Source organism: Acinonyx jubatus, chromosome B2, assembly GCF_027475565.1.
Source record: "Acinonyx jubatus isolate Ajub_Pintada_27869175 chromosome B2, VMU_Ajub_asm_v1.0, whole genome shotgun sequence".
NCBI lineage: Eukaryota > Metazoa > Chordata > Mammalia > Carnivora > Felidae > Acinonyx > Acinonyx jubatus.
The window spans coordinates 74,232,638-74,259,301 of NC_069385.1; the positions used below are offsets into that span (position 1 = coordinate 74,232,638).

A 26,664-nucleotide genomic window follows, 5' to 3' on the forward strand; every position below is an offset into this window, starting at 1 on the left:
CAAGATTGCATTCTTTTTAATGGCTGAATAATATTCCTTTATAGACACCATAACTTTTTTATCCATTTTTCTGTCAGCAGACACTTGGGTTGCTTCCATATTTTGGCTATTGGAAATAATGCTGCAGTAAGCATAGGGTTGCATATATCTTTTTGAAACAGTGTTTTTGTTTTCTTTGGGTAGATACCCAATAGTGGAATTACTGGATCATGTGGTATTTATATTTTTAATTTTTTGAGAAAACTCCATACTGTTTTCCACAGTGGTTGTACCAATTTACATTCCTCCTAACAGTGCACAAGAGTTCCCTCTTTCCACATCCTCACCAGGACTTCCTATTTCTTTTCTTTTTGATACTAGCCATTCTGATAGGTGTGACGTGATATCTCATTGTGGTTTTGTAATTATTTCCCTGATGATGAGTGATGTTGAGCATCTCTCTTGTGTCTCTTGGCCATCTGTACGTTTTCTTTGGAAGAATGTCTTTTCATGTCTGCTGCCCATTTTCTAATTGGATATATATATTTTTGGTGTTGTAGTGTATAAGTTCTTTATATATTTTGGATATTAATCCCTCATTAGATATATTATTTGAAAGTATCTTCTCCAGTTCAGTACTTTGCCTTTTTGTTTTGTTGATGGATTCCTTTGCTGTACAAAAGCTTTTTATTTTGGTATAGTCCTAACAGTTAATTTTAGGGAGAGCCATTGACTTTGAATATTAACCTTGTATTGTGCAATCTTACTATAACTGCTTATTAGTCCCAGGAGTGTTTTTGTTAGTTCTTTGTTAGTTCTACACAGATAATAATGTCACCTGTGAACAAAATCAGTTTTATTTCTTCCTTCCCAATCTGTATACCTTTCATTTCCTTTTCTTATCTCATTGCACTAGTTATGACTTCCAGTACAAAGTTAAAAAGCAATGGTGAGAGGTGACATCCTTGCCTTGTTTCTAATCTTAGTGGGAAAGTTTCAAGTTTCTTATTATTACATATTATGCCAACTTTAGGTTTTTTGTTGATATTCTTTGTCAAATTGAGGAAATTCCTCTCTATTCTTAGTTTACTAATTTTCTTTTGAATAGGTGTTGTATTTTGTCAAATACTTTTTCTGCATCTACTGATAGGATCATGTGACTTTTCTTCTTTAGCCTGATGATGTGATGGATTACATGAATTGATTTTCCAGTATTGAACCAGCCTTACATACCTGGGATAATTCCATTTTGTAGTGTTATGTAATTCTTTGTGTACATTGTTGGATCTGCTTTGCTAATATTTTGTCGGGGATTTTTGCATCTATATTCATGAGAGATAGTGGTCTGTAGTTTTTCTTAAAATGTCTTTGGTTTTGGTATTAGGATAATGCTGGCTTTATAGAATGAGTTATGAAGTATTCCCCCTGATTCTGTTTTCTGAAAAAGATTAGATAATGGGTATTATTTCTTCCTTAAATGGTATAACTCGCCAGTGAATCTATCCGGGCCTGGTGCTTTCTATTTTGAAGATTATCAATTTCTTTAATAGATATAGGTCTATTCAGATTGTCTGTTTCTTGTTGTGTGAATTTTGGCAGGTTATGTCTATAAAGGAATTGTTCCATTTCATCTAGGTTGTCAAATTTGTAGGTACAGAGTTGTTCATGGTATTTCTTTATTGTTCTCTTAATGTTCATGAGATCTGTAGTGATGTCCCCTCTTTGATTTCTGATATTAGTAATTTGTGTCCTTTCTTTTTTTCTTAGTTAGCTTGGCTAGAGGCTTATTGATTTTGCTGATTTTTTTTTTAAAGGGCCAGCTTAAATTTTTTTCTCCATTGACTTCCTATTTTCAATTAGATTGATTTCTGCTTATAACTTTTATTATTAATTTTCTTTTGTTTATTTTGGATTTAATTGCTCTTCTTTTTGTAGTTTCCTAAGGTGAAAGTTTAGATAAGTGATTTTGGATGTTTTTTTTTTATTTTCTAATATATACATTTAATGCGGTAAATTTTTTTCTAAACACTGCTTTCATTGCATGCCACAACTTTCTTTTATGTTGTACGTGTGTCAAGATTTTATTCAATTGATTAATGAATTGTACAGTGTTATAACCAATTCAGAGGAGGTTTTGAAGAATTTTTTTAAATGCTTAGTCAACCAAAGGAATGTTGAAGAGAGATAACTAACAGATGGAAGGCAGGTTAATATCCTAAGGGTAATACACTGTGATTTTTAAAGTTATGGTTGCTACTCTGTAGTATTTATTTATTTTTTAATTTTTTTTAATGTTTATTTTTGAGAGAGAGAGAGAGAGAGAGAGAGAGACCGAGTATGAGCAGGGGAAAGGCAGAGAGAGAGGGAGACACAGAATCCAAAGCGGGCTCCAGGCTCAGATATTGGCACAGAGCCCGAGGAGGGGCTAGAAATCACAGACTGGGAGATCATGACCTCAGCCGAAGTTGAATGTTCAACTGGCTGAGCCACCCAGGTGCCCCATTTTTATTTTATTTTATTTTTTACCAGGGAGAGATCAGGTGGATCTTATTGTATTTGTATTTGTATTGCTCTAAACAGCAATCTCTGGCCTTGTTCTCAGACAGAAACTATTTGCATTGATATCAGTTTTTTACGAGTTAGTCTTGACCCCTACAGAATTGCATAATAGCCACATCAATCAAAGGTATCAGTTAATCTCTAAAAGGTCTGCTAGAAAATGCTAAGCACTCCACTGTAAGGTCACTTAGCATCTAAAAGAAATGAGCTGGACAGTAGTTAAAGCAGTAAAAATATTTTTTATTTAGAAACTGTTGTAATAGGGGATATGAGACCTCATATAGAACTGGGCTCAGTTCCAAACACAGCAAAGACAAGTGAGGATTTATAGTCAAGGAGCAGGGTGAGAGTGTGTGTATGGAAAATGAGAAGAGACATCAAGGGTAAGTAGATTCTTGCCATACTGACCTAACAGAAGTCCTGTTGCAGTCAGGCCAGTCATCAGATATCACCTGGAGGTTGGTAGGGATTGAGGAATTTGCTTAGATATGAATGGTGATCAGATATCAAGAGTAGGGAGATTCTAGATAAATGAACCTAGTAGGATTATTCAAATTAGACTCTTCAAGGATGGACATGGAAGCCCAAAGTTGAGACCTAGTTGAAAAAAGGGCTCAGAGGAACCTACCTAAAGTTTAGTCAAGGCAAGTGTCTTTGTCACTAGTAATCTCTTTTGTCTATTTCCAAATTTTGGATAATCATTTCTTCTCACATTGGACCCATGACTGAAGGGAGGACATGAGCACTGGGAGACAGGAAGAGGTATTTTCTGTAATCCTTACAATAATATCCAAACTCCTCTGCTGGCCTACTTGGCCTTCAGAATCTCTGGCCAACTTGATGACCCCACTTCACAGTCTCCCATTTGAGTCAGCGACCTAGCCACCTTTTCTTCAACATGCTCAAATTGCCTTCATTCCTGTTGCCTTGCCCAGAAAAAGCCCTGGCTCTAACTGAGCCCTTGGAAGGCGAGAACAGGTACATTCCACAAATTTTGATAAATTTTGTTTTCATTTTAATATATTTCAAAGTAGGTCTGAGAGAGATAAGAAGAATGGGGGAAGGTACAGACAGTGTGAGCAGAGTCGTGAAGGGAGGGACAGCATAATGTGTAGGGGAAGCAACAAATTCCTACATGCTTCTGGAGGGTAAAATATAACAACAGGAATGGTGACAGATGAAATCAGCATGCAAGTAGGGGCCAGATCAAAGACACTTCCCCTGCCATGTTAGGTTGAATTTTATAGCATTTATATCACAGTCAGTTAGAGACATGGAAGCATTTGAAATTTCTGAGAAGTGAAGTGACATAGAGAAATGTGAGCTTTAGCTAGGTAGCTCAAATTTCCCTGGCCCCTCCAACCTGGAGGCATACATGACTTAGTGATTATAAGAATGGTTAGGAGGCTTTCTTCCTGGCTTCATTCAGACAATATTTATTGAACTACTGATTCCTGGAAATGTTCTAGGTGTTGTAAATAAGTAAATGGTAGATAAAATCCCTGCTGTAGTGGAGAAAGTGGGTAATAAGCAAACAAACACATGAAGCATGTTCAGGTAGAGGGGCTGCCCTAGTATATGGCAAGCGATGGTGGGCTTATGAACCAGGACAATGGGAGTAGGGATGTAACAGAGAGAACAGAGGTCACTTGTCCTTTGATCCTGAGAACATTCCATGTCAACCTGTGCCAACCCAGAGATACCTATCAATTATTTCTGGTAGACTCTATGCCTACAAAAGCATTATTAGACAATATGGTGGTATGTAATAGAGGTTTTCACTGATTATCCTACTGCAGAAAAATAAAATCTCTCAGCCTCATGTACCAACGTGAAGAGGTGATGATAGACTGGAATTCTTTGGATACATAGCTCACTAAGGCAGGGACGGAAAAGGACATCCTGGGCAGGAGAACACAACATGAGCCAGTTTCCAAGGCCAGGGGATCATGTCAAGTTTAAAGAAGTGGAAATAGTTCAGGATTGTTATGCCTTGCTAAGATTTGGGGAATGGCACGAGCAGAGGTAATTTTAGAAACATTCCACTGATGGCAGGGTAGAGTGATTTGAACCATGGAGACCTTAAAAGCAGGAAGAGGGGTGCCTGGGTGGCTCAGTTGGTCAAGCATCCAACTTCAGCTCACAGCATGATCTCAGTTTGTGAGTTCAGGCCTCACACCTGGCTCTCCACTCTCAGCTTGGAGCCCGCTTCAGATCCTCTATCTTCCTCTCTCTCTGCCCTTCCACCCCTTGCCCATGCTCTCTCTCTTTTTTCTTTCTCAAAAACAATAAACATTAAAAAATTTTTTTTTAATTTTTTAAATGTTTACTCATTTTTTGAGAGACAGAGTGTGAGTGGGGGAGGGACAGAGAGAGAAGGAGACACAGAATCTGAAGCAGGCTTCAGGCTCTGAGCCCGATGTGGGGCTTGAACCCAGGAACCGTGAGATCATGACCTGAGCTGAAGTTGGACACTTAACCAACTGAGCCACCCAGGCATCCCAACATTAAAATTTTTTTAAAAAGCAGGAAGAAATTTAGGGCAATAGTAAGGAAGGAAGGAGATCCTAGAGGGAAGAGATGAATGGAAATAAATAAAAGGTTAAAGTCCTAGATATCTCCATGAGGTAGAAGGGGAGACATTACGGGAATGAGAACATAAGACAGCCAAAAGTTAGGGGTTTGTTAGTGAGTAGGATACTGGGGTACCTTGTGTAAAACTTAAGAAAGAGTCCTGGGTGATGGAAGATTGAAGATGTGACCCTAAAGGTGAGAAACTGAATGGCTGGTAAGAGATGAGGAGGTTAAGGATAAGGATGTTAATGATGTGTGACTTGCCTTTAGTTTAGTGGCTGGAGAATATAAGAGTAAAAGCCTTACTTGGAGGTGAGATCATCACTAAGAACATGGCCTGGCACATAGAGACACTCAATAAATAAATCAATGAGGTCCTGGGTCTTATATCCCTCCCCTTGACATGAGTTGTACTGGTGCCAGAACAAGCTTCAAGTTGCAGTCAGTGTCTGGCATAGTTTAATATAGGTGGAGAGGCTCTCTGATCCAAGTGAGGGCTCTTTTACCCCGTTAAAATTCTCATTACCCTCAGGGATTTGGCCTGAATGGTTCTTTCTCTACAGTGGTTGTAGATCACATTTTTTTTTGCCCCATCTGTACAGTACATATCATGGGTTGAAACATTTTATGACTTGTTTTGCCAGTTTTCCCTCTATTCTTTCATGGTAGTGACTCAGAGGATCTGAAAAAGTAAAATGGTGTGTGAAACCTGGGGCTGGCTGTACTTAGAGGTGTATTACAAAGTTATGCTATAAGTAAAGGGGCACTTGCACATCCTTGCAATATTGGTCAGAGGCCCAGAAGGAAACAGAATAGGATAACTTAAGGTTTTAGTTAAGGGACTGTTTACAAAGGCGTAGGCAAGGTTTGGAGGAATGACTGGGGAATTAATAATGGTGCTAGAAATAGGGTCTGAAGGATCCAAAGGGTCTGGAGAGGGACAGAGGCAACCAGGACAGAGAGTCATGTGGAGAGGCTGCCTTGAGAGAAGCTGGGAGCTGAGGAGGTTTGCTCCTTGGTGGAGACCACTCTGTAGGAAGGAAGCTAGGGGAATAGATACCTATACTCTCCTGTTCCCCTCTCTCTGACCTCTTGCCATCCCCATTCACAATGTCCACTAGTAACTCGAGGGCAGGGGGGGTCCATGATGTGGCCCATTACCTAGCCTCCAAAGCAGAGGAGAAGAGAAAAGGAAAGGGGATTTCAGAGATGCTGACAGGTGCTCTCAACACACTGCCTTTTGTGTTGGCTTGTCAGGGCAAGTGACACTCTCTCAACTTGTCTGGAAGATTTAGTCATCTCCAAAAGACATGGTAAACTCTGTCTAGGTGTAAATAAGGGATGAGCCCAATTTGTTTATACATGCCTTGAGTTTTCCCACAATGGCTAAGAACCCAGACCATAGGCAATAATGGGTAATACATAAATGAACATATCACAATCAGGCCCAGTGGTACACTTAAGGTACTTAGCATAAATCAAGATGGCAACATAGGAGGCTCCTGAACTCCCATCCTCCCATGGATACATTGAATATAAGTGACACATAAAGCAGTTACCTCTGAAAGAAATCTAGAAAGTAGCTGAGCGACTCCTCCACATTACCTGTATGAGAAAATATCCTCATTGAAACAGGTAGGAAAGGCTGAAACAGTCTTTCCATAAACCACACTACTAACATAGCACCAGACAATTAAGAGGGAATTCATAATTCCTAGCTTCTTCTTGAGGAATGAAGGGTTTGACCCAACTTTTAAGACTTCCACCAGAAGAATGGCCCTTCGGAACATCTAGCTCTGAAAGCCAAGAGAGCTTGCATCCCTGAGATCCACAAGACTATAGCAAACAAAGGAGCAGTTGCTTACTGGTGGGCATATGGAGCACTCACTGGGGCCATCCCCCTCCCCCACCCCAAGGCTCACCACAGAGAGAATAGGCAAAAATGCCCATCTCCTAGATGTTAGCACACATCTAGGGGCTGACGGCAGCCCTCCCTGGGGACTGGGGAAAGTGGCAGACACCTCTTCTGCCTTCTCCCCATGGCCTGCACCAAGTGTCTAGTATCTCCCTGGATGAAGCTTACATACACATCTGGCATGCCAGCTTTTGCAGTTGTTCTCTGAGATCTGGGCCCCCTGGATTGCCTGGCTCTGATAGCCAATGGGGCTTGTATTCACAAGTCCTACAGGAAGTAGCAAATAAAGAAGCAGTTCTTAATGGGCAAAAGAGCAGCTCCTTCCCCCACCCCCAGGGCTATAAACCAGGCTGGCACAGAGGAAGCAGACAACAGTACTCATCTTACAGTTTCTCCCTGAAGGAGGCTTAACTGCGAACTATCCCAGCTACTGCCTGGGGGTCCAGTTTCTAATCAGCCTGCATCTAGGTGCTGAATGCAATTCTTTCCTTTGGAGCACTGATGGGTCTTGGCACACCTTCAACTACTGGGAGCCACTAAGAATAAAGAGGGTGGTTTGGACAATCACAGAGGTTTGAGAGACAATTAAAAGCTCAGGCAGGACTGCTTGATGAGGTTCATCTCCTATACAAGAGCACTCTATCAAGACTGGGAAAGTTAACTATTTGATCCTATGCTCAAAGCCAACACAGAGAATTAAGGAAAATGAAGAAACAGAGAAATATGTTCCAAACAAGAGAACAAGACAGATCTCCAGAAACAGATCTTAGTGAAACAGAAATAAATAATTTACTTGACAGTTCAAAATAACAGTCATAAAAATGCTCACTAAGCTTGGGAGAGCAATGTATGATCAAAGTGAGAATACAAAGAGATGGAAAATATTAAAAAGTACCAAAAAGAAATCACAGAGCTGAAGAGTATAATAATTGAACTGAAACATTTAATACAGGGGTTCAACAACAGACTAAAACAAGCAGAAGTAAAGATAAATGTATTTGAAGACAGGCAATAGAAGTGATCAAATCAGAGGGACAAAAGAAAAAAGAATGAAAAAGTGAAGATCTTAAGAGACTTATGGGACGTGAGTAAGCAGACCCACCATATATGTATTATAGGGATCTCAAAAGGAGGAGAGAGAGAGAAAGGACTGGAAGCTTATTCAGAAAAATAATGGCTGAAAACTCCCCTCATCTGGGGAAGGAAACAAACATCCACCAGGAATCCGAGAGTTCCAAATAAGAGGAACCACAGAAAGTTACACAGAGACACATTATAACTTAAATTGTTAAAAGTTGAAGACAAGGAGAGAATTTTAAAAGCAGCAAGAAAAAAGCAGCTTGTTATATGCAAAGGAACTCCCATATGACTGTTTTCAGTGGAAACTTTGTGGGCCAGACAGAGTGGGATTCAAAATGCTGCAAAGGAAAAAAAAAGCCCTGCTAACCAAAAATAGTCTCCCTGGCAAAGTTGTCATTCAGAACTGAAGGAGAGATAAGTTTCCAGACAAACAAAAGCCGGAGTTCATCACCACTAGGCTGGCCTTTAAAGAAGGCCTTAAAATGTGTTCTTCAAGATGAAATGAAGAATACTAATTAGTAACAGAAAAACGTATGGAAGTATAAAACTTATTGATAAAAGTAAATATATAGTTAAATTCAGGATACTCTAATGCTATAATTGTGGTGGGTAAATTGCTTATAACTCTAGTATGAAGATTAAAAGACAAATGTATACAAATAACTATAACTACAATAATTTGTAAATGGGTGCCCAAAGTAAAAAGATGTAAATTGTGACATCAAAAACATAAAATATGTGTGGGGGAGTAAAAATGGAGAGCTTACAATTTTGTCAATTATACCGCAGTAAAGCTGAAAGGAAAACAAAGGTACTTCCATGAACGGGATGCTATGCAGTCATTACAGTGTTTCAAAAACGTTTTAAATGGCATGGGAAAATAAGTATGGTTTATTATGCAAAAAAGCCCAAAACTTCTATTCAATAATTTGGAAAAAAAAGAAAGAAAAAGAGAATATGCTTTTGTGCTTTCTACAATAAACCATTATTGCTTTAAAATCATAAATGAGCAATGTAAAAAACAGTGACCAAGAGAGGAGAGCCCAGGTTAAGGCTTTCTTCTTAACCACTTTTAATTAGATTTTGTAAGGATTAGGTTAGGAAATTGTCATCCGGGGCTCTTTGGAAGTGACAAAGCTCCAGATAATCTGGGACATGGCTTAAGGTCATTCCCGTGTTAGATTATAAATTAGAGTTGGGGAGGAGAGTGAAGACAGGGCTATGAGGCATATATCTGTGCCAGCCTGTGCCCCTTGAAGGGTGACGGGAGCACCAGCTAGCTTTCGAAGGACTTCTTCCTGCTCCCTCAGAAGTGCTGTCATATAAAGGGACCCAATAGGCTGGTGGTTTCTCTATAAGGGAGTATCTCGCTGAAGAGAGAACAGGTGGATAAAGGAGCATTAGAGTGGGTGGTTCAAATGGAGAAAGGCCAGAAAACGGGGAGTGTTGCGAGTTGTTTTCTAAAGGGCAGGATCCACCCAGGTCACAGATTTCCCCAAGTCAGAATCGAAGCTGGTCTGACTAGAGCTGCGGTAGTCATCCACTCTGGACTTTGCACAGGCTTATCAGGCATTAAACTTATTAAGACAAATCCGCCCACCTGTAGAAAGAGGAAGTTTTCATATTTTATAGCATTTGGCTTTTAGCCCCACCTCTCCTCTGGTTTGAATCAAAGATGTATGCAGTCTCCCTAACAATAGTAACTTTTTTTTTCCTTTTCTTTCTTTTCTTTTCTTTTCTTTTCTTTTTTCTTTTCTTTTCTTTTCTTTTCTTTTCTTTTCTTTTCTTTTCTTTTCTTTTCTTTTCTTTTCTCTTTTCTTTGCAAAGCTTTGCGGCTCTCAGAATCAGCACTGTTTATTTTGAGTTCCTAGCCACAGCTGGACTAGGTGAACTAGACTAAAAGGATATGGTTTGGAATACAATTTGAGGGATTGTGGTCTGGAGAAATGTATTGTTTTAGTTTAGAGAATGAAGTGGAATATTCTCTTATAACTTAGAGTGTTTTCTGTGCCCAGTAAGGACTGACACCTGTGATTACCTTTCATCAACTAGGGCGCACCAGGGAGCTCTCACCTGTGTTGTACCTGTGACCCCCCCCCCCCCCCTCACTCAGGTTTGCCATCAGATCTCTTTGACAAACAGAAGACAGGGGGAAGTAACTGGGTTTAAATCATCTGCCTCAGATCATACTGTGACTATACTTCTCTGCCTATCATTTTTAGATTCATTCCAATTTGGGGAGATAAATGAAAATACCTCTTATTATTTATTTGCATAGCATGGACAAGCCTTACCCAGTTTCCTGAGCTGTGGCCAACTTGACTCACCCCCCCCACCCCCCCAATTAATGCCCAATTATTCCATCAAGGCTGGAACACAGGGGCAAATTGTGTGAACATAAAAGGATTATATTGTTCTTTCTTTCAAAATTATCTCTGGATTCAGAGTTTAAATCTCTATAATTTTCCAGTACAGTGATAAAAGATGCTCTTAACAACATAACTTCTCTTTGGTAGCTCCTTAATATTGTTCTTTTCAAAGCAAAGTTGCTTAAGGGTAACACTAGTCATGCTATTCCTAAAGCTAATTCCCAGACTGCTTTTGCTTTCTTCATTTATTCAGGTAAATTGGTAACCACACTGATTAAGGGCTCTAAATTAAGCCAGCCTTCCTTTTGCCTGGACAAACTCCTGGCCACCATTGTAACCCATCTGGAATCAGTAACAGAGCATACCTGTCTCAGGGCTTCAAATGTTTGGTTAGAGCTGCATCAATGTGATGAGTCAACCAAACTAGCTTCATTTCTGAAGACATTTTAGAGTGCTGATTTACTCAGCTGGTTGTACTTCCCGAGGATGTGATTCATAATACCCAGGCGAGGGGGAAAGAACAACATTTGAAAGCACACTTAAGAAGGGGTGGATGAAATGCTATTCTTTCTGGCAAACCTGTCTTTTATGATATGCTGTGGATATTTCTGGCATTTCTCTCTAGGGTAAGAGTTGGAGATGATGCTTCTGAGGCTGCATATGGGATGTGAGAACAGCTTGCTCTTGCCCAGCCTGAGGCCCTGGAGGGATTTTCTTTTCACTGCAAGACTGGCAAGTAGGCCCTTTTTGGTGTTGGGGACATGTTACCTGACTGTGAGGATTCACAGCTGAAGCCACATTTCTGTGGCTTGCTCCAGGGCTGGCCATGGGAAGGGGGCCTGCTCTGGTGACAAGGATCCAGTATGCTCACTATTTCCCATCCTGTCACAGGCACAGCACTCTGGTCCTTCTTTACCAAGGAATCTTCCCTGGTTCTGGCTCCAGCTTTGCTTTTCCTTCTTAGGCATAATGTTTAGAAAACATTCTTCTGTTTAGAAAACATTCCAGCCTGTAGATAACCACTTTGCCATATAGGCTTTTATTTCCTCTGATCACAAAATTTTATGGGAGCCAGATATATTATGCTGGCTTGTCCATTTTGATGTATTTTGCAAGAACACTTGATTCCACCTCAATCTGGAATGCAGCTTGATTTAGAGATACGTATGACTAGGTTCCACTCATTCACTTACTCATTCGCTTCCTTATATATTCCACCAGTATTTATTAAGTGCCAGCTATGTGGCAAATACTCAGTTATTCTGGCTTCTGCAAACCATGTCATGGGCATGGGTTGGCTCTGTGAGAAAGAGAAGGTAGGGTTGGGCCCTATGTAATACTTTGACGAGTGCCCCCACCACCAGCGTCCCTTTAATTATCAATCCAACAACCATAATCATGATATTCCCAGTGTGACTAAGTTTCTTCTTGGGAAAAAAGAGAGTGTTGATTTTACTTCAGGGTTGGCCTAGGGATAGAACTGGCTAAACAGAGGCAGGAACAGAGACAAAGGTGTCTCAAGGAAATAAAGTTGGATGTCACAGCTCTCAATGGTGAAGACACAAGATTCATCCAAGATGGTGCAATTGGAAGGTTTGAGCCACGTTCATCTAATTTTTCTGAGGGCAAAGAAATCCTCAAGCGGCATCTTCTGAGTTTAAACAATAATTTATTCATCTTATAGCCTAGACTATGATGAATTTTCACACTCTAATTGGACAGAAAGACACATAAACAAGCATTATATTGCATACTATTTGCTATGAAAATACTATAACTCTGAAGGTGAAGGAGCTCACTCACTATCTATGGCTCTCTGAGAAGGGCTCATGGAGAGGGTAGCATCTGAGCTGGGGGATAAATTGCTAAGACACTTGACAAGTGGTGAAGAGAGGGAAACTGCTATTCCAGTGGAGGTAATAGCAAATACAAAAGCAAAGCATTATGATATAGTTCAGTAAGGCTACATGTGCAAATTTAAGGAGAAAGGCTGGAACCAGTGGTGAAATGCAATGTCAAAAAAGAATTCGTGTAGGAAGCTCATAGGTAAGTTTTGTGGGTTTCCCTGTGGTAACCATGGAGATGTGCCACTCAGTTCTCTTTTTAAGAGAGAACCCGCCAGAAGTGCACTTAGCTGACAGTCTCCTTGCACTTGTAGTGCATGTGGGGTCCATTAGTGTTGGAAGCCATGCTCTCCTTGAGTAGCTCCCACGAATGACTAGCACAGTAGAAATCCCAGGCTCTAGCAATTTCTGCCCACCAGGACTCCCACAGGCACTCTTTGCTCCAGAGCCATATTGGACTGATCAAGACTCTCCCAGAGCTGCACCTCAATCTCAGGCTGTGTTTACGTGATTCTTCCTGTTTTCTGCTCCTTTCATGGTGTCAGGCTTGCATTGTGGTCTTGAGCCTTACCTGCTTCTGCTGTTTCCAGACATCACTCCCATAGTTTCCAGACATCACTCCCAATTAATCTCTTGTATTTCTGTCTTGCATCTGCTTCCCAGAGAACTCAAATTGACACTGTTGGTACCAGTAACAGCCTGAGAAATCAAGTGGCAATTTGGGGACTGAATCATTCATCATCCAACTCACCTGGAGGACCCTATCCCAAGTGGTTTTTGGGGTACAGGTGATCTCTGGTAAAAGTTGGTGGCCCAGTTGCTATTATTTTTTAAATCAGTTATGACTTAGAAAAACATCTTGGGGAAGGAAAATGTCCTTGAAGTACCATGATTCAGCATTTGAAAGGTATGGGGAAACCAGGCACACAAGGACAATGAAATTGACTTGTTATTTCTAAATTGTATTGATGCCCTACATGGGGTAATAAGAAACCAAGAGTAATTAAAAGACAGTTAAAAAGTAGGTGTGAGAAGATGGCCTCCTTGGTAGCTTACAAAGAAGCCCTTATCTCCTGCAAGAAGAGAGTTGACATAGCCAGGGAGCAAACTCAGAAGACCATTGAATGCTCAGCCAGGGCAGGTTTATTATTAAGATCAGGGCCCAAGATGGGAAAACCTGAGACCCCAAGTCATGGATGAGGACATTTGGATGGTAACCTTTAAGATTGTGACTTGCATTTTCCTCTTAAGACCAAGCATTTATCCCATGTGGAAGACACTTCTGAGGCCTCTCCCCAGCAAAGACACAGGTGCTCCCTCAGGAGCTACACCCTGCCCCCCTTGTGGCTCCAAAGCTGATAAGTAGGGTTAGTACCAGCATAGCCCAGTTGGGGTTGCAGGCCTTTAAAAGGGAGGAGATTATGCTCTAGAGGAGCTTCAAGAGTTAGCATTCATCAGTAAGTGCCAGGGGGGTACTCAATTGGATTGGATTTCAGGGACACTTGAACAAAGGTTGGGGACATGAAACTGAATAAGCAAGGGTTAATTTATTTGGGGGGGCACTCTTTCAGGGCAAGTCATTTTACATCCTGGCAAGGCCCCTGAAGGATGGGGCAAACTCACTTCTAGAGTAGCTTTGAGAAGCCTGAGGAAAGTAACTGTCTATGTTGACTGAAGTTGAAATGCCTGAGTTGCAATGGCAGGTGGTAGGGAAAGAGATTAGAAGGTTGTGGGAACTGGGCATGCCAAAGTGGATATGTGAGGCCTGAATACCCACAAAGGTTCTATGGGAGGACCCAGAGGACACTCCATTCATGAAGGCCATCAGGGTACGTACTGGTGAGAGGGGAACCCAGTCCACTAGAAGTTCAGTAGTTGCCTCCCCTGTAGGCTGGTGCTGATGCTAGGAGAGGTGGTTACAGAGTTAGGCTTGCAGTGAAGATGCTGGGGCACTGAAGCAAGAGAGATCCTTGGCAGCAGTGAACCATCAGAAACCAGGGGGCCATAGTTACCATAGGAATGGCCAAGGGGGCATAGCTGCATTCATTATAACCATGAAGGGACACCTGACCTGAAAGATGTTTGGCATCAGGCCTTGGGCAGAATTATGTCACAGGTTTTGAGTTCTGTTTTTCATCATTAAGATATAAGAGGTCAGAAATTGTTAATTCACAACACAACTCGGGATGCACAGAAATTTCATTTATTTATTTGACTGTAAGTGATCTTCTATTCTACCCAATCCCCTAAACACTAGTGGGGAAAATTTAGCCAAATGTCAATTCAATTTAAATCTGGTATGACTGTTTGAGTCATGTTTCTAGAGCTGTTCATTCTCTCAGGTGGCTCATTGTCCTCTGGCTGCTTTCCTTCAAGCTGGTATCCCTGTGCATTGAGGAAAGAGTTTGGCTCATGAAGATTGTGAGTTCCATGTTATTATTAACTGCTTCACAGGAGAAACAAATCCATAAACTTAAAGGGCCACCTAATTATATGACTCCTGGTCCCTCTCAGGGCATATTTTTTTCTCAGGGACTCTAGTTGGGAAGTTCATTCTGTTTTCTATTTTATTACTGTTTTCCACTTAATGTTCTTTTGTATATGTAATATCAATTTTGTATTTATTTTAATGGCCACATTTTTTCTGCTGTAATGGTCACTTGGGTCTGTAGAAATCAGCCCCAATGCCATGTTGAATTCCAATTTAAAGAAAGCTTCAAATTTTACCAAACCTAAATTCTGTCTTTCAACTCAGATTTGGGGAAGTATTCAGACTTATTTGGATTTGATGCTTCTTTCCCAAGAAAAGTAAGAGTAACAGGGATTTTCCTGTCCTGTAGACGGATTTTTTTGTTCATGAAATTACTTTGTGGAGGTCACACAGGATGGCTTGTCACAGGGTCTCAGTCTGCCCCTCACTTCTCCATCAGCCCCCACAAGTGACCTAAAATAAGTTACAATCTAAGTCCAATGGTGTGTGCAGCAGCTTATGCCAGTCCCTAATCAGTGTCTACACCGAAGACCCTCCTGGTTAGAAATTCTCAAGCTTTCTTTCAGCACAAGGACAAGTACAACTTGGCGGGATGCCTCCCCACTTTAGCATTACCAATGGGCTGGTGAAATAGCTATTACAGAAGAATCCACTCTGCCCTCCTGTCCCTCTGCCTGTGATCTTTCCCTACCTGCCCCTACTCTTTTAGACCCCTGTCATTTTTAATGTTTTCCCAAATCCCACCAGAGTGTGAATTCCCTAAGGGCAGCTGTTTTGGATTCTTAGATTGCCTCATATTTCCCAGGATGCCAAGCAGAGTAGCTTGGACATAGTCATTGTTTAATGAGTTTGATGGATGCATAAATAATATTGGGCTAATGGTGGAGCAGTAGAGAGGAATGAAGTGGAATGCTGCATAATCCATACCTTTTGAGTAAAATTGTATGGGGGAATCCATTGTCTTAAAGATGACGGTGGGTGGCCAAGGCCCTGACCTCAAAAGGAAGAAGGGAGAGAAATGTTGGGAGTAGCTCTTGGAAGTCCCAGCCTGGCTTAAGCTGCTAAAGGCTTGTGGCGCAGGTCAGGAGAGGGTTACGGGGTTGGCAGAATTACTTGGGCTGGCATTATTTTTGAGGAAGAAGTAGAATAGAAATGGGAGGAGGTGCGTAAAGACAACTTAGGGCATTGGGCAGCTTAGGGGTTTGTTACTCCAGCATTTAGAGGCCAGAACTCCGTCATCCATCCATATGTAAAGAGCCCGAATCTGGAGATCCTGTGGAGGGCATGGACAAAGCAGGGAATGATAGGCCTGAGCCTTTTTTACTTCAGTTATGAAAGATACAGCAAAATCCTATGAGTCATTTTTAGATTTGGGTCAAATGGTTCACTTGGCTATGTGTCTTTCTGCCCTGAATGGACAGAAGTTTTTAGTACATATCTGTGTGCTCTCAGTGTCTCATAGCTCTGGATTTTCATCAAAAACAGTTATGCAAGTTCTCTAACCTCTCAGTCTGTATATCGTGATATAGATGGATGTTTTAGACAGGTGTACACAGCCCAGTGTATATCAAATATTAAGACCGAACTGTATTACTAAGGTACATGCCTTCATTTATGCTTAATAGAAATGATGCTTTTTGGTCAAGGCTTTAGGAAAGGCTGCGGAACTTCCATTCTGCTTGTTCCTTCTCTCAGTCCGGCCCCTCCTCTTCTCCACCTTGCTGAATACAAACCATATCTCAGGGCTTAGCCCAAACCCTGTGCCTTTTTTTTTTTTTAATGTTTATTTTTGAGAGAGAGAGAGAAAGAGCACGAGTTGGGGAGGGGCACAGAGAGCAGGAGACAGAATCCAAAGCAGGCTCCAGGCTCTGAGCTGTCAGCACAGAGCCCGCCCAGTGCGAGGCTTGAACTCACAAACCTTGAGATTATGACCTGAGCGGAAGTCGGATGCTTAACCAACTGAGCCATCCAGGAGCCCCAAACCCGGTGCCTTTTATGACACCTTCCTGGAGGTGACCCAGCCACCCTGGAATCCCACCCTCCTCTGAATCCCAGAGTACTTGTTCATCATACCAAAATGGCTGATATTTTCTGTACTAATTAAAGGAAGGTGCCTTCTCCAGGACAATTAGAATATTTTTTTGAGTATTCCATAGTGATTTATTGTTTGTTATTTTTACAACTTTTTCATGAAGGTAATTCACATATTTAAAATACCCTTAGGCACCTGGGTGACTCGGTCGGTTAAGCATTAAGCCTCCGACTTTGGCTCAGATCATGATCTCACACATGGTTTTGAGCCCTGCATCGGGCTCTGTGCTGATGGCTCAGAGCCTGGAGCCTCCTTTGGATTCTGTGTCTCCCTCTCTCTCTGCCCCTACCCCACTCACATTCTGTCTCTCTCTCCCTTTCTCAAAAATAAATAAACATTTAAAAAATCCTCAACATTACAAAGGCATTATTGCTCTAAAAACTGCCATTTTACTAGCAGAATTATGAGTACCTGTATCACTGAAATTCTCTCCTCCTACCTTTTTTTTTTTTTTTTTTAATACCATTGACCGACTAGTGGAAGCAACTTCCCTTTGTGAGGCCTATGAGAAGGTGGCTTCTCAGGGCAGAGAAATTAGAGAATGTTTCCTCCTCTAAGCAGCCCAGAGGCTTCTTCATGCAAAGAAGAGTAAGGCTGTAAGCTGCAGTCACTGAATCAGGTTCTTGGCTTGGGCGTAGTGTGGGGCTTGCATAATACAAACCCCCTCCACTGGGTGACTTTGATCTGAACATACATTGCCTGGTTCATCAATCTTCTTCTGTTATCCTCTGGTGGACACTATTATAAACAGGATGGTTTCCAAATGTCTGTTGTTCATCTGCCTGCCGTGCATAATGTTGACTTTTTGGGAACTCAGCTTCAGTGTGTCAAAGAATGTTATCTGTGACAGTTATAGATTGATGGTAGATAATAAACATCCATTTAATTCACAAAGTATTTAGTGTCCATAAGTACTATTGATAATAATAGAGAAGTGCATTTCAGTTCCAGGGTGGGACTTGCAAAGCATTGTCCTGCCTTTCCGGAAGACCTTCTTCTAGGAGATATTACTTAATAATAACAACAATAATAGTGATGAAAGTAACTGTTTAGTTAGTACTTACACTATACCACCAACTATATAAAAAAGCTCTCATGACATGCTGTGTTACTCATGATAAGGAAATGAAAGCTGAGAAAGTAAATGATGAAAAACAGGCATCCAGTCTTTTCCCAGAGGTTGGAAAAAGTTGCCCTGAGCAACTGGCTCTGCCCCTCTGCTCCAAGCTGTGTTGGGTCTGGGAGTCTGACAGGGTGGGATTGCTTGGAGGTGTTTATTGTCTCTCTCTGAACACATCAGCCATGTCCCCAGCTAGGTTGTAGTTGCTTTGAGAGCAAGGACAGAAACTTCTACTTTGCCTTCCCAAGCACCTAGCTTGGTCTTTTCAAAAGAGTCAATTACTTATGGGTGACTGAGTTATTGATTTCTAAGTGGGCCGTCCTGGAGGTTGGTATGGTCAGGAGGAAGCAAAGATCCCACAGGGTAGAAAAGTCTGTATGTCTTAAGTGTCTGAGTGTATTCAGTGAAGTATTTGCTGTTTTCTCCCCACAGCAGCTGTGAACACATTTCTTGTTGGTGGCCGTGACTTCTGTTTTCAAGCACTTCCAAAGATCCTCCTGGTTGCTGAGGACCATTCTACACTCCTGCCTTCATAGCCCTAAGGCCAGCCTAGGTGTGCAACTGGTATATACACATTGCTTGTTTTTATTTTTACCTCTTTGTGCTCTCTGCTCCCCCTCCCTCTTTCTTCTGTTTCTTAAAAACATAGCCAGGGAAAAGGTGCAGTTAGTAAGCTCTTTGCCAGAGCCTTTTTGGTTTTCATGTGACTTTGAAAGTTCGGTTTTTTGAAAGTAGTCATAAAGCATGGGTACTGAGAATATTTGGCATTAATCAGGCAGTTTTATTTTTGTGAATAAAACTGGCAGGAAATCACAGCTTAACTGAATAAAATGATCTCCTCTTAGCTTAGAACCATAATAAAGTTAAAAAGTAATAAAGGAAAAGAAACAGTTCAAACATGATTAATTTAAAAGTGTAATCCTGAGCAAACTATTTACATTTTTATTTTGCCCCAGAATAGTAGCTTTAAAGATGGTCATCTCAGGTTTCAAGTCAATTTTGAGAATTTATACAATTTTCCCAGAGTTACTTATGTTTATTCAAGGCCTCATAGTAAGCAGGGGTCTATGCTAAGCCCTGGCCAAATTTTAATGTGTCTTTAAGGCTCTGAGCTTGATCTGAGAATATTTGCTCTAATTTAGGACATTAAACAGAGGTATTACAAAACAAGAGGACTGGAATTGATAAAAATTAATAAACAGCTCTGTTTTATTACTACTTTTACATTTATTTATTAGTTGATTTTAGACTAATCTTATCAAGTAGAAAAATGTAAGATGTAAATGTTGACATTCCTCTAAGAAATTTCTGTGTGAATGGTGTGGCCTGATTAAAAATATTACAGATTGGCACAAAAATTGTTGGCTTCTATATTTACCACCCACAGTGTTTGAGGAAAGTAGTGAAGGATAAAGAGAAGCTATTTAGAACCATGGAGTTGTTTGTACCATCCCATGGGCTTCCTGGAACAGCAGCTCTGTGGAAACATAAAGTCATGGTATTTGTAGGAGGAAAGAAAATATGATGGAAGCATGAATGGAACGGTTAGGTAGATGGAGAGTCAAGGATGTAGGCTGTATGAGTGGTTAATTGCTTGTCTCACTTGATTGGGCTTTTGGAAAACTTGAGAAATTCCAAGTTGTTTTTCTAGTCAGTAAGGGCTGACTTACTGTTTGGATCTGGATAAGTCGCTGTACATTTTGTAAAGAATATTTGGGAAGTGGTTGAGAAATGTTCTTGATAGCCATTAGCTTCCATATTCCTCTTTGTCTTTGACAATGCTCAGAGACTCTGACAGTATCCCAAACAGAATCAGAGAACAAAATATCCATGACCTCTATTCTAGAACACTCCAGAATTGGACCTCAGAACATTCTATATAAAGTAGATTAAATAGAATAGTGGCTTAAAAACTATGTGTAACTTTTTTTTAGGTAGGTGAGTTTGTATTAAGATATAGGCACTGTTTATTTTTTTCCATTTATTCAATACCAACTAGATTTTTATTGAGCACTATAGCAGATGGTATGGATGCCTTGTCCCTGAGTTCACCTGCTGCCATAGCAGACAGCTCTTATGCACACTGACAACTTCTCACCTTAAGGGTCCCTGTCTCTTTGATTCTCCCTGCAATCAGAGTTTGTTCAGCTCACATGCAGTACTGCTGGAAATTAATGTTCCCGAGTCAGCCAATGAGGGGTGAAAGTCAGTAAATCAATACTCTAGCTTTGCTGTCCTTTGGTGGAATAATTCTGGAGGGGGCTTCTCAGAGGGTCCTCAGCGGGACCTACCTGCCCACAGTGGCAACCAGCTCATTGATGCATTTATTAGCATTCCTCCCTTCCCTACTTTACTTTCCCCACTTGTGGAAATCCGAAGAAATTGGGATCATCTTCCCAATAATCTGACTAACCCAGGATTGCCTCAGGGTTAGCTTTCAGAGGAACTCAGAGGCAGATAAGCACATTTTGACTAAGGCACCATGTTAGACCAAATAAACTTTCAAGTATCTAGTAATGGAGGCAGAGGAAGAACTAAGCAAAAATGCATCATCAGCAGAATGTGCCCACTTAGTATGAATGGTACAAAAATAACAGCTATAGTGGGATTCAGAGAAAGGAGGAAGGCTTCAGTGTGGGATGAACAGGACCATGGAGGAAGTAGGATAAAGTTGGGCTTGAAGAATGAGTTGGCATTAAATCATTTCCCTGTGGCAGTGCTTGGGTGATTCAGTTGGTTAAACAGTGGACTCTTGGTTTTGGCTCAGGTCATGATCTTCCGGTTTGTGAATTCAAGCCCTGAGTTAGGCTGTGCGCTAGCAATTTGGAGCCTGCTTCTCTCTCTCCCTCTCTCTCTGTCCCTCCCCCTCTTACACTGCCTCTCTCAAAATAAATAAATAAGCTTTTAAAAAATTAAATTATTTCCCTGGGGGTTTGAGAAGATATTTTAATCTGTGGTCTGACAAGTAGATCCTTTGACTGAAGGGGAAAGAAGAAGGGAAGGAATATTTATAGAGTGTAGGCTATGGATCACAGCCTAAGGGCCATAATGATTAGGAACACAGGTTTTGTACACACTGTCGCATTCAGTCTCCCAAATAACCTTATGAGGAAGGTATCTGTCACAGTCAAGTCAGGCTTCTATAAAGTACCATAGACCAGGCAGCTTACAAACAGCAGAAATTTATTTCTCACACAGTTCTGGAAGCTGGAAGGCAAGAGATCAAGGTTTTACCATGGTAGGGTTCTTTTCTTTTTATTTAATTTATTTTTAAAATTTACATCCAAGTTAGTTAGCATATAGTGCAACAATGATTTCAGGAGTAGATTCCTTAATTCCCCTTACCCATTTAGCCCATCCTCCCTCCCACAACCCCTCCAGTAGCCTTCTGTTTGTTCTCCATATTTAAGAGTCTCTTATGTTTTGTCCCCCTCCCTGTTTTTATATTATTTTTGCTTCTCTTCCCTTATGTTTATCTGTTTTGTATCTTAAAGTTCTCATATGAGTGAAGTCATGTGATATTTGTCTTTCTCTGACTAATTTTGCTTAGCATAATACCCTCCAGTTCCATCCACGTAGTTGCAAATGGCAAGATTTCATTCTTTTTGATTGCTGACTAATACTCCATTATATATGTATATGTGTGTGTGTGATATATATATATATATATATAACATGGTAGGGTTCTGGTGAAGTTCTTTTCTAGGTGATTTCTCCGTGTATTTTAACATGGTAGAAAGAGAGCTAGCTCTCTGACCTCTTCTTATAAGAGCACTAATCCCATTCATGAGAGATCTGCCCTCATACCCTAATTATCTCCCAAAGGTCCCACCTCCAAATACCATCACACCAGGATTAGGGTTTCAACATATTTATTTCAGTGGGGCGGGGGGGGGGGGGAGGCACAAACATTCAGTTCATTACAGTACCATGATCTATAATTTATAGATACAGAAATTTGAGGTCCAAGAGTTTAATTGGTTGGCTCACGGTAGGTGAATAGCATTTATAGGATCAAAATCTCCATGAGGCCAGTCATAGAAGGTGGACGCAAACACAGCTGGTTGAAAAGTGAAAGATCAAAATGTTCCTTTGGACTATAGTGCCAAAAATGATGTTCATTATTTACTCCCACCCCAAGTCCTGGCTTATTATTTGCCCAAATCAGTTTTAATCATGATTATTCAACAGATGAAGAGCCTGAGACCTGGCAGTTAACACTACTGGATCTAGAACACTGCATTATTTTTTAGATGGAGAGACAGTTAATTCCCATCTCAGTAGACACTGCAAAAGGCATTAGGGTTTTGATCTTTGCTTAGTTTCAACTAGAATGTATGGCTTGCATCTTGTCAGTTAAAAATAGATGTTTAAAGATAGTCTTCAACTAACACTCTTGTTTATCAGTGGAATTGATTAGTGTTATTTATTTTACTGAACTTTGCCCCCAGATCTGATCTCAACTTAGTAATAGGAAAGAAGAAAGACTGTTACATATTTTGGATAGCAGTTAGTAGTAATTCTCCTGCTGGGATATAGTTGGCTCTGTTAAAAGTGATGTAAATTGTTAAATAGGTATTAAATAGGCATGAAAGGCTAAGGTTTTCTCATTTAATTCAGAAACTGCCAAGAAAAGAAAGATAAAGAAGAAAGGCAATAAGTATTAGAAAAGATGAAAACCAGAGGTCTTCTCTTACAGCAATTTGGGATTTTGTGCTTCTTTAGGTTTTCAAATTATTTCCATTTGCTTTTATATGGGTTTAATCTGGATAATAATTTGTCTAGAGACACTGAAATTCAAGGAGTTCTACCTAATTACAGATGTAAAGGACTGCTTGAAAGAGCAGTGGAATATCAGACTAATATCTTTCTTCACTCCTGTACAGCAGAGGGAGGTGAAGGTCAAGAGACAAGTAGAAGGCAGAGAGAGGAACAAGATGGGAGGTCTGCTTTGGCACCTTGACAACACTAGTGAGAAGTACAAGCTACTTGCTAACATTTATGATGTTCTTAAATGGGCTAGCCACTCTCTGAGTACTTTATCTGTGAGGAAACTGAGGAAAGGGATAAGTAACTTTGCCTAAAGTGGATCTGGGATGAAAGCCAGACATCAAGTTCAGAGCATGCATGCTAAACCTCTATAATCTCTTGCTTCAATACTAGTAGTAAGAGTAATTAATAAGTCTTCTTATGTGCTCTGTGTGGAAGGTATTATCTCCATTTTACAGATAAAGACACTGTTTTGGAAAAATTGATCAATCAGTTCAAGATCAGACAACATAGATAGATGATAGAACATGACTTTTAGCATAAGTCTGTCTAACTTCAAAATCTGGGCTGTAAGTGAGATGCTGCTTAAAGATCAAGGTCAAAAGATGTTACCAAGTAGTTCTTCAGAAAGAGGTTTCACCTTTCTGCCCCAAGAACCAGGCTTAGGGTGTAGGACCACAAGAGACCTGGTTAACAGAACACTTGTGGTCCCTGGGGCTGCTTCTGTGTGTGGGCAGGCTAGACCAAAGGAGACTTTGATGAGCACAGGCTTCCAGGAGGACTAAGCCACCTTGATCCTATAAGTTCAAATGTTATTAAATAAGCCTCTTGTCAGTCTTACTGCTCAGGAATGTTTCCCTCTTGGGCCCCAGGGAGCCCATCTCTTTGAAACGTAATCATCAAAGAAGGTAAAGCCTTATCTCCTGGTTTCCTGGGACAAGATGGGCCTAATTACAACTGTTCCCTGACTTCAAATGGCAAACTCTACCTTTAGTCATAAAGATATGAGAAAATTAGCAATTCTGTCTTGAAAACTTGATGGAGTGGATAGTATCTACTTAGCTATATGAAAGATTTTCTTCTGTCTTTGCAATCTCTTTAGCGAATTGCCTGTGATGAGCATCACATTCTGGTTTAATGTTTATGCAATAATAAAATTGTTTTCTTTCTTTCTTCCCTTTGTGGGGAGGTTTTCTAGGTTTGGAGGAGATTTTGTTTTTTTCTGGTTTTTTTTTTTAACATTTTTCATTTTATTTTATTTTTGAGAGATAGAGTTTGTGAGTGGTGGAGAGGGGCAGAAGGAGAGAGAGAGAGAAAAGGAGAGATAGATAGATAGAGAGAGAGAGAGAGAGAGAGAGAGAATACTAAGCAGACTTCACACTCAGCCCAGAGCCTGATGTGGGGCTTAATCCCATGACCCGGGGATCATAACCTGAGCCGAAATCAAGACTCAGATGCTCAACTGACTGAGCCACCCAGAAGTCCCGGGGAGATTTTGTTTTTAATTATATTTCCTCAAATCACCTTATGTGGACTTTTCTAGGAGACTCTGTAAAATGAAGGCAAAGCTACTTCTGGAAAGGATCTAGGGCACAGGGGAAGGTGGGTGTGTACCAGACTAGCTAGAAGGGTTCCTAGAATTGAAAGATTTTATTGTTTAACCCATTAATTAATTAATTCACTATTTATTGAGCACCTACTATGTGCATGACCCTGTTCTAGAGTCAGGATGCCAGAGAAGTACAGTTCCTGATCACAGCCCACAAGGGACACAGGTATCAGAAATATATCCACCCCTGGGGTACAAGAATTAGCTGTGGATTCCCTTCCTGGAAATCTGGGAGCTCTGCAAAATGATAAAGAACTGAAGAACCTAAGATCTCTCCCTTTTAAAAAATGTTTATTTATTTTGAGAGAGAGAGAGAGAGCATGTGCACATGCGTGTGCATGAACGGGAGAGGGGCAGAGAGTGAGAGGAGAGAGAGAATCTCAAGCGGGCTCCATGCTCTCAGCACAGAGCCCAACATAGGGCTTGATCCCACAAACCATGAGATCATGACCTGAGCCGAAATCAAGTGTCAGATGTGCAACTGACTGAGCTACCCATGTGCCCCAAAGCTAAGATCTCTCAAAGGAAGTTTAAGTGTGTCTTCTTGGGATTGGACCTTGAAGATATCCTGTAACTCTTTTTTTTCTAGACTGTCATTCTTAGGTGGTACAGCTCCTGTGTTGATCATCTTTGCCTAGCCAGTCTGTATCTAAGTGCCTGATATGTAGTAGGTAGACTATAAATGGTTGTTGATACACGAAAGAAGGAAATTAAATTTTGCTCTCTGACTAGGAAAGACTCAGAGACAAATTTCATTATGACCTTTACGGGTGTTTGTGAGTATGCAGGTTCACCATTCTGTGAACCTTCTGTGTTTCATAATAATGTCATAATGTCATTTGTTGTATTATAGTTCAACCCTTAAGGGTTATAGTTTGCATTTTCCTGAATGCCCCCTCTTTCTCCTATTTTCCCAGCTTTTTGTTACTCCCTTTCTCTCTTGGACTCTTTTCTGTTCTTTTTTCTCTCCCTTCTCCCTCAGCAACTTGTTTTCCTGCTGAAGTTAAATAGAACTGAAATTTAACAATTAGCCATTTTAGTAGGACTGTTTTTTCCTCTGAAATGTAATATAATGTTTCTTAATTACACAGGGCCCCCTTTACATAATGTCTTGTCATTCATATTTGTCACTTGACAAATTAACAATAGAAAGTACACATATTAGTTGATAAGGCTGCAGTATCACAGTACCCAAGATTAGGTGGCTTAACCAACAGAAATTTACTTTCTTACAGTTCTGGAGGCTAGAAGCCTGAGATCAAGGTGCTGGCAGAGTTGGTTTCTTCTGAGGCCCCTCTTCTGGGCTTGTAGATGGACATATGCTGTCTGTTTTCACATGGTCTTCCCTCTGTACCTTTCTGTGTCCTAATTTCTTCTTTTTACAAGCAATATTGGATTAAGATCCACCCTAATGACCTAACTTTAACTTAATTACCTCTTTAAAGACCCCATAGTCAAATACAGTCACATTTTGAGATCCTGAGGCTAGGACTTCAACATACAAATTTTGGGAGAACACAAGTCAGGCCATAACCATGCACCTTTAAGTTGATGGGGTTTTTTTGTTTTGTTTTGTTTTAGTCACTGATTTAGAGCAAAGATTGCTAAGAGTGGCTGATCAAGAGAATTACCTGGGGAGATTGAAAAATGCAGACTCCTGGGAGATTCCAGGAGATTCTTATTCAGAGCATCTGAAAAGGGAATGGGAATATGTATGTTTAAAAAACACTCTAGGTAACTGAGATCGTGAGGTTTGAGAACCACCGTTGTTACTAATTCCTCACATATTTATTATTGTACTAGGAGAGATCAAGTTCAATGAAAGAAGAGAAATTGCTTAGGAGAACCACAGAAGGATTACCTTTGATGAGTACTTCTTTGAAATTTTGCTGTTTGCTTTCATTCGGTTCTATGTGGTTTTTGTTGTTGTTGTTGTTGTTGTTGTTTTTGTTTTTTTGTTTTTTGTATTTTTCATTGCATTTCATTCCTGCACATACTCCATAATATAAGATCTTATAGCAACCAACAAATTCTGGTCTAAGTTTTATGATTTCATTAGCTGTGACTTTTGGACTTAGGTTCCAAATAACTTCTGACTCATATATTCCTATCTCAGCTATGAACATGAATTAGGTATCTAATTTATTCTGTGTGTGTCTAGTCATGTTTGAGAATGATGACATAAACAGGGATGTAGTAAAGTCTGCCCTCAAGAATTTCAGGAACTTTTCATGGTTAGATTATCGAAGACATTATTTCCTA

At 40.5% G+C, this 26,664-nt stretch overlaps 1 long non-coding RNA gene across 1 annotated transcript in view; it reads left to right on the forward strand.

Annotated features, from left to right (window-relative positions):
* LOC113598502 (uncharacterized) overlaps positions 1 to 26,664 on the forward strand; it is a 299,088-nt gene that overhangs the window by 38,748 nt on the left and 233,676 nt on the right. The window contains exons 2-3 of the long non-coding RNA XR_008298486.1: positions 11,102 to 11,212; positions 18,456 to 18,576. This is a non-coding gene — a long non-coding RNA (uncharacterized LOC113598502). The remainder of the gene's footprint in view (positions 1 to 11,101; positions 11,213 to 18,455; positions 18,577 to 26,664) is intronic.